Source organism: Leiobunum rupestre, chromosome 11 (assembly GCF_980474605.1).
Source record: "Leiobunum rupestre chromosome 11, qqLeiRupe1.1.hap1, whole genome shotgun sequence".
In the NCBI taxonomy this organism is placed as follows: Eukaryota; Metazoa; Arthropoda; class Arachnida; order Opiliones; family Sclerosomatidae; genus Leiobunum; species Leiobunum rupestre.
The window spans coordinates 37,634,200-37,643,017 of NC_143394.1; the positions used below are offsets into that span (position 1 = coordinate 37,634,200).

The window sequence follows — 8,818 nt, forward strand, 5'->3', positions numbered from 1 at the left end:
TAAGGTGAATTCATTGATTAATCATAGGAAGGTTCTACTAATTCTAAGGTGAATTCTTTGATTAATCTTTGGGAGGTTCTACTAATTCTAAGGTGAATTCTTTGATTAATCATAGGAAGGTTTTACTAATTCTAAGGTGAATTTTTTTATTAATCTTTCGGAGGTTCTACTAATTCTAAGGTGAATTCTTTGATTAATCTTTGGGAGGTTCTACTAATTCTAAGGTGAATTCATTGATTAATCATAGGAAGGTTCTACTAATTCTAAGGTGAATTCTTTGATTAATCATAGGAAGGTTCTACTACTTATAAGGTGAATTCCTTGATTAATCTTTGGGAGGTTCTACTAATTCTAAGGTAAATTCTTTGATTAACCTTTGGGAGGCTCCACTAATTCTAAGATGAATTCTTTGATTAAACTTTGGGAGGTTCTACTAATTCTAAGGTGAATTCTTTGATTAACCTTTGGGAGGTTCTACTAATTCTAAGATGAATTCTTTGATTAACCTTTGGGAAGTTCTACTAATTCTAAGGTTAATTCTTCAATTAACCTTTGGGAGGTTCTACTAATTCTAAGATGAATTCTTCGATTAACCTTTGGGAGGTTCTACTAATTCTAAGGTGAATTCTTTGATTAATCATAGGAAGGTTCTACTAATTCTAAGGTGAATTTTTTTATTAATCTTTCAGAGGTTCTACCAATTCTAAGGTGAATTCTTTGATTAATCTTTGGGAAGTTCTACTAATTCTAAGGTGAATTCTTTGATTAATCATAGGAAGGTTCTACTAATTCTAAGATGAATTCTTCGATTAACCTTTGGAAGGTTCCACTAATTCTAAGATGAATTCTTCGATTAACCTTTGGGAGGTTCTACTAATTTAAGATGAATTCTTTGATTAACCTTTGGGAGGTTCTACTAATTCTAAGGTGAATTATTTGATTAACCTTTGGGAGGTTCTACTAATTCTAAGATGAATTCTTTGATTAACCTTTGGGAAGTTCTACTAATTCTAAGGTTAATTCTTCGATTAACCTTTGGGAGGCTCTACTAATTCTAAGGTGAATTCTTTGATTAACCTTTGGGAGGCTCTACTAATTCTAAGGTGAATTCTTTGATTAACCTTAGTTAGGCTCTACTAATTCTAAGGTGAATCCGAGGACTACTCTACTAAGGTGCTATTTTCATCCTAGGAATACCCTTCTAAGGTACTTTTTTCATCCTAAGACTACTCTACTAAGGTACTATTTTCATCCTAGGAATACCCTTCTAAGGTGCTATTTTCATCCTAGTATTACCCTACTAAGGTGCTATTTTCATCCTAGGAATACTCTACTAAGGTGCTATTTTCATCCTAGGAATACCCTACTAAGGTGCTATTTTCATCCTAACACTACTCTACTAAGGTGCTATTTTCATCCTAGGAATACCCTACTAAGGTGCTATTTTCATCCTAGGAATATCCTACTAAGGTGCTTTTTCATCCTAAGACTACTCTACTAAGGTGCTATTTTCATCCTAGGAATAGCCTACTAGGGTGCTATTTTCATCCTAGGAATACCCTACTAAGGTGCTTTTTCATCCTAAGACTACTCTACTAAGGTGCTATTTTAATCCTAGGAAAAGCCTACTAGGGTGCTATTTTCATCCTAGGAATACCCTACTAAGGTGCTTTTTCATCCTAGGAATAATCTACTAAGGTGCTTTTTTCATCCTAAGACTACTCTACTAATGTGCTATTTTCATCCTAGGAATACCCTTCTAAGGTGCTATTTTCATCCTAGTATTACCCTACTAAGGTGCTATTTTCATCCTAGGAATACTCTACTAAGGTGCTATTTTCATCCTAGGAATACCCTACTAAGGTGCTATTTTCATCCTAACACTACTCTACTAAGGTGCTATTTTCATTCTAGGAATACCCTACTAAGGTGCTATTTTCATCCTAGGAATACCCTACTAAGGTGCTTTTTCATCCTAAGACTACTCTACTAAGGTGCTATTTTCATCCTAGGAATAGCCTACTAGGGTGCTATTTTCATCCTAGGAATACCCTACTAAGGTGCTTTTTCATCCTAAGACTACTCTACTAAGGTGCTATTTTCATCCTAGGAATAGCCTACTAGGGTGCTTTTTCATCCTAGGAATAATCTACTAAGGTGCTTTTTTCATCCTAAGACTACTCTACTAAGGTGCTATTTTGATCCTAGGAATAGCCTACTAGGGTGCTATTTTCATCCTAGGAATACCCTACTAAGGTGCTTTTTCATCCTAAGACTACTCTACTAAGGTGCTATTTTCATCCTAGGAATAGCCTACTAGGGTGCTATTTTCATCGTAGGAATACCCTACTAAGGTGCTTTTTCATCCTAAGACTACTCTACTAAGGTGCTATTTTCATCCTAGGAATAGCCTACTAGGGTGCTATTTTCATCCTAGGAATACCCTTCTAAGGTGCTATTTTCATCCTAGTATTACCCTACTAAGGTGCTATTTTCATCCTAGGAATACTCTACTAAGGTGCTATTTTCATCCTAGGAATACCCTACTAAGGTGCTATTTTCATCCTAACACTACTCTACTAAGGTGCTATTTTCATCCTAGGAATACCCTACTAGGGTGCTATTTTCATCCTAAGACTACTCTACTAAGGTGCTATTTTCATCCTAGGAATAGCCTACTAAGGTGCTTTTTCATCCTAAGACTACTCTACTAAGGTGCTATTTTCATCCTAGGAATAGCCTACTAGGGTGCTATTTTCATCATAGGAATACCCTACTAAGGTGCTTTTTCATCCTAGGAATAATCTACTAAGGTGCTTTTTTCATCCTAAGACTACTCTACTAATGTGCTATTTTCATCCTAGGAATACCCTACTAAGGTGCTATTTTCATCCTAAGACTACTCTACTAAGGTGCTATTTTCATCCTAAGACTACTCTACTAAGGTGCTATTTTCATCCTAGGAATATCCTACTAGGGTGCTATTTTCATCCTAGGAATACCCTACTAAGGTGCTTTTTCATCCTAAGACTACTCTACTAAGGTGCTATTTTCATCCTAGGAATAGCCTACTAGGGTGCTATTTTCATTCTAGGAATACCCTACTAAGGTGCTTTTTCATCCTAAGACTACTCTACTAAGGTGCTATTTTCATCCTAGGAATAGCCTACTAGGGTGCTATTTTCATCCTAGGAATACCCTACTAAGGTGCTTTTTCATCCTAAGACTACTCTACTAAGGTGCTATTTTCATCCTAGGAATAGCCTACTAGGGTGCTATTTTCATCCTAGGAATACCCTACTAAGGTGCTTTTTCATCCTAAGACTACTCTACTAAGCTGCTATTTTCATCCTAGGAATAGCCTACTAGGGTGCTATTTTCATCCTAGGAATACCCTACTAAGGTGCTTTTTCATCCTAAGACTACTCTACTAAGGTGCTATTTTCATCCTAGGAATAGCCTACTAGGGTGCTATTTTCATCCTAGGAATACCCTACTAAGGTGCTTTTTCATCCTAAGACTACTCTACTATTAAAACCGAATTGCAACCGTCGCGACGGTGAGCGTTAACGAAAAAAAAACCAAACCCAACCCAACCGCAAATTTATCCGTTAACGCTCACCGTCACACGCTGGTTTTGCCAACCTTTAAACTGCCAACACGGTTTTTCGACTTTGCCCCGGTAACGCGTTCGCAGCACACAGACTGACACACAGACAGACAGACAGACACGGTGATTATAAAACTCTCCTAGGCGACATAGTCCCCTCGGAGAAGTAACATTTTGACAATTTTTAAATAATTTTTTTAGTAAGAATAGCTCAAGATAAATGGATCGGGCTTGTTTTGTTTCGTTAAATTAAATTTGTAATCATTTTAAATAATTTCAGAGAACATTTACAATTTAGACCATTAATTATTTCATAAAATTATTTAAAATTATCTTTTTAAATCATAGATTTCGATATCTATGGCGCCTTACAGATTATGCGTTTACAGTATTTATTACAGTTTCAACACTTCTATACTCTAACAATACATCACGATGCTTAGGTAGTTCTTACCCCACCTGGTGGTAATATTTTACAGATTCTGCCTTATTTCGACGAGAAACTATCGTCCATTGGAACCAGCACCCCAAATCGAGCTTTTGAAAGTTCATTTTTATAGCTTATTAGTGAGTTTGAACTTAACCCCTTATTTTGTATTTAGTTTCAGTTAGTGTACCCTAGGAGCAACAAACACAAGGATAACGATTTGGCCTTTAAACACGCTAAAGCAATGTTGTGTACAAATTTTATTGGACGAACCTTTACACTGAACGTTTTACGGGCGGGAGGGAAGATAATTTCCGAATTTTTCCCTTTCGACGGCAGTAGGCACTAAAACGTCTAAATGCAAAAAAATGCACGACTTTTGACGTGTTGCGTTCTCCTTGTGTAACCATAAATCCATGAAGAATTATGATCCACGAATAATATTTTTAATAATTACTTATCGTGTGACATATAAATAAATAAATTTTATGTCTGAAGTCCTCCAAAAATGTGTAAAGACTTTGCAAATGTTAATTTTTGAGATATAATTATAAACGGGGAAAAATTGACGATTTTTAAACAGAAAATAAGCCGAATTAGTTTAAATAAAAAGTGTGTTTTATTAAACGTTTATTTGCAATAAATTGCGTGAAATATAAATATGATTGACATAAATACAAAACAACGCGTTACGAATTTAAAAGAGGTAATGACAGTTTTATTGGCAAGTTCCGAAGTTTCCTCTCATTGTTACGCAGCTACCATCGCATCAATTCAGAGTCCCAAAACGAAGGCACTGTATGACAGATAAATTTAGACGTAAATACACTGTCCATTAAAAGGAGTAGAACCCTCCTAGTTTGGGAGGGTCTAGAACGATAGTATAAACACCCAATTCTTCTATTAAAGGAAGCCAGCCCGCCGTGAAGAGGTTTTCTCACTTGAAGCCTTTATTGTTTCATATTTAGTGTTTATTTTTTAAATGCACCCTTAATTAACATATAAACAACAATATCTGAGCTATAAATTAATTATTTTAATTATAGTTTGGACATTTATTCAAATATAATTTCTTAATAATGATGTACGTGGTTTTAGATTCACGAAAGGCGTTCTAGTAGATATGAGAAATTAAAGCACTTGAGACACTTTCTTTAGCATGTTTATAAAACTAGGGAATAATAATTGTAAAGATAATAAATCAGTTGTCTAGGGGAAGATAAACTTAAAGTTAATTGCTTAGTGTCATCATTAAAAATAATCAAAATTAAATACGGGTTGGTCTCGGTAGGAAAATATTTAATGAATGGATAAAATTATATACATTGGGAAATTATCAATTAGTTAAGACAAATGAAATTAATACTAAATAACATAAAACAAATATTTCGCGTAAACAACAATCAATGGGCTCAATTAATATAAACTAATAGTTCAATTTCGCGAAGGCTGGTTTACCCCTTTTAAAATACGTTTTTCACTTACGACACCGTCGACGGTTTTATCGTTGGTCGTCTTCATAAACAAAACAGCATACGGCGGCTTGGAGTTCATCAGCTCGTAGCGTCAGCATCCAGTTCGTTGATAATGGTGGATCAGGTCACAATAGCCGCGATCGGTGAAAACAGTGACCGAGCGCGTACTTAATTTTCCGCATAGTTTATTTATTTAGCGCGTACTTTATTATTTAAAGTACGGTGCCGGAGAGTTGTCTGAAGCATTGGACAAGGAGGCAGGAGCCTTCAGCCGGTCAGAAAAACTGCTTTTTGTAGAGAGGGCCCTCGAACAAGTGTTTAACAACCGAAAAACGGTCTTCTTCGTTTTTCGCCCCCTCCAAATTGGGGTCGGATATTGGGCCTGGTCAGCGTGGTCGGAAAAAAACCTCCGACGTCACACATTCCAGTGAAAGCGATGTGTGGTTTCCAAATTTCGCAACACTGTGAAATTCGAGGAACGCGTAGCATATCTACAGGATAAACCAGCTCGGGGTATCACCAGCCTTTGTCAATTTTTAACATAAAAGAAATGAATACAAAATGTTCGAAATTTTCCAAGAGCCATTTAGAGTATATTTGGAATGTTTGGTTTTCAATATTTTTGGGAAGTTTTATTTTTCCTAATATATTTGGGAATGTGTATTTATTTTGTTACACACTACCAAAGCGGGGATACTTTTAGTGGGATAATTCCTCAAAAACCACTGTATTTCACACTACGTATAACAAGTGGTTAGAAAATTGAGGGGAGATAATTATGTATTGCCCCAAATTCCTGAAAAGGTTATACTCCCTTTAAAAGGAAATGCAACATCAGTAGACAAATGGAGCGAAGACAGGGGGTTTCGTTAGTAGGAAAGGACCATGGAGTATGATGACCCAAGTTTGAAATGAAATCTACGATACAATACTACTTTCACACTATAATATTATTCCATGATAAAATAGTACTACGCAATCGCAGTAGATTCTGCTTCAACGAACCTATAAAAAGTGGTTTCCTAGTAACAAAAATCATTTGCCTCTTCCCTTATCAACCGAAGTTTAATATTCCTTTAATCCATTTGGTTATTTTTTAGGATTATATTCTTAATTGAAACATCGTCTGCTAACACGAACTACGACTTGTTTTAACCTTTGAACTAACGTCAGTTACCCCTAAAGTCTAATAAACCAAGTGGCACAAATGTTAAATTAATAAATTTTATACTTCCTTCAAAGGCCCTATAAACCTAAACAAATTATATAGACATGATTAAATAGTTCACACATACGCCGCAAACTAATTTAGTGCTTATTTCGACAAAATTCTATTCAATTATTGAATAGGAACTTGGATTCGATTTCTTGATTCAAATTTAAATATGACCATCAATGTAACCTGGTATTGTAGCGTTTCGTCTACGCAGATGAGGTTTATAATACACGGATGCAAAATATATTTTGACAATCACCGTTTTATATTATCTAACTAATTAGGTTAATTAAGAGTCGAGATAAAATTCAATAATTTATTTTCACTAAAGGGAATGGACAATTTATAAATGTTTATAAGGTGCAGACTCCCATTGAACCGGTAAGGCGGCACGAACCGAAACAACAATGCAGATCACCAAAACGCAAACACTATGGAGAGAAATAATACAGGAACAATACATAAATAAAATTCAATTTTGAGACCGATCCCTTAAGCCTCGTTCCCGATTTAATTCGCGACGGATAAATTTTGGTATTGCCTTTACTCTAATTACTTACGGGCTCTCCAATTTCGGAACACCTCGGGGACATGAGGATGTTCTTAGCCGCCTCTAGGGCATTCTGGTCCACAACGGCGGATGCGATCAGGCACACCATACAAGCCAGCACCAGAAAACACAATGCACTCTTCATCTGTTGACCGTAAAAACCACGCGTGAAAAAGTTCGTTAGTAATTAAGGTTCTAAATTAATTTTTAATTGACGCCTAATTGCTTACCTTTGGAGACGTTAAGTTGTCGAATCTATCAATGGAATGTGTTAAAATGTCATTTCTCTCCCCATTTTATACCGAATTCGTTATCTTTTGCGTTAATCCTTGAATTGTGCTAACGTCCGTTAATGGGAAAAACAACATTTGTTTTTCCTCGGTTATCAATAAGTTTGGCATTGACTTTTACATTGAATATTTTCAAGATTGGATACCCAATGTCTGAAATTTATAGATTGGTAAATGACATTATCCAAGAGAAGATAAAGTTTTTAGACAACTAACTAAAAGTATGGTACAGAATTACACCACACAGTTTATTATGCACAAAACTAAATACTTTAGAGGTGCCTTTTTCACACCTAAATGTTTTATTGGCGTTTTTTAGAAGTATGTTACAGAATTACACCAAACAGCGTACAGCAAAGAAAGGTATATCAATTGACGTATTGCTTAAAGTCAAATCAAATCAAATATTTTATTTTAAATTTGGTTTTGTGACAATGGCATTAGAGGGCCAAGTCATCACGCGACTTATAGTCCTCAGCATTTTTGCAGAACTCTAGCATTAGTTATCTTGTTCCAGTACAAAACAAACAACTTCGAAATTACCTAATTTTACTTTAATGATAAAGATGAACTGACGCGAAATTTAAGACAACATGGTCTACTTACAAGGATACTACCCGAGGTGGTTATCACCGATTATGTTGAAACTCGGGGGTTAGGTAGACCTTATGGTAATATGAAAATTGCCAAAGTTTTCCTATGACAACCCAAAATGTTTTTGACATCTCCATTTAAAAAGCATGGAATTTTCCCGGTTACCCAAATTTTGTTAAAATTTAACCAAAATGGATCAATTTTACCCAAACTCCTTGATCAATTTTACCCAAAATACGTCAAATTCATCTTTTTGGGTAAAATTTGAAAATTTTATTTTTTCAATATTTTTAAGTAAATAAGTACCCTGTGAAACCGAGAAAATCCCATGCTTTTTTAAAAGGAGATTTTTTTGTTTTGAGATCAAAATCATTTTGGGTTGCCATGGGAAAACTAAAGCCCATTGCAAATTTCCCCTTTGACAAATTTCATACTACCATAAGGTCTACCTAACCCCCGAGTTTCAACAAAATCGGTGATAACCACATCGGGTAAGTAGACAATTTGGTCTTAAATTTCGCGTGAGTTCATCTTTATCGTTAAAGTAAAATCAGGCAATTTCAAAGTTGTTTGTTTTGTACTGGAACAAGATAACTAATGCTAGAGTTCTACAAAAATGCTGAGGGTTATAAGTCGCGTGATGACTTGGCCCTCTA

At 35.4% G+C, this 8,818-nt stretch overlaps 1 long non-coding RNA gene across 1 annotated transcript; it reads right to left on the reverse strand.

Moving 5' to 3' along the window:
* Nucleotides 1–7,030: 7,030 nt before the first annotated feature.
* Nucleotides 7,031–7,554, reverse strand: LOC149922458 (uncharacterized). The gene is made up of 3 exons (XR_016477225.1): nucleotides 7,509–7,554; nucleotides 7,289–7,423; nucleotides 7,031–7,159 (listed from the first exon to the last, which is right to left on the reverse strand). It is a non-coding gene; the product is annotated as an uncharacterized LOC149922458 (long non-coding RNA).
* Nucleotides 7,555–8,818: the final 1,264 nt, after the last annotated feature.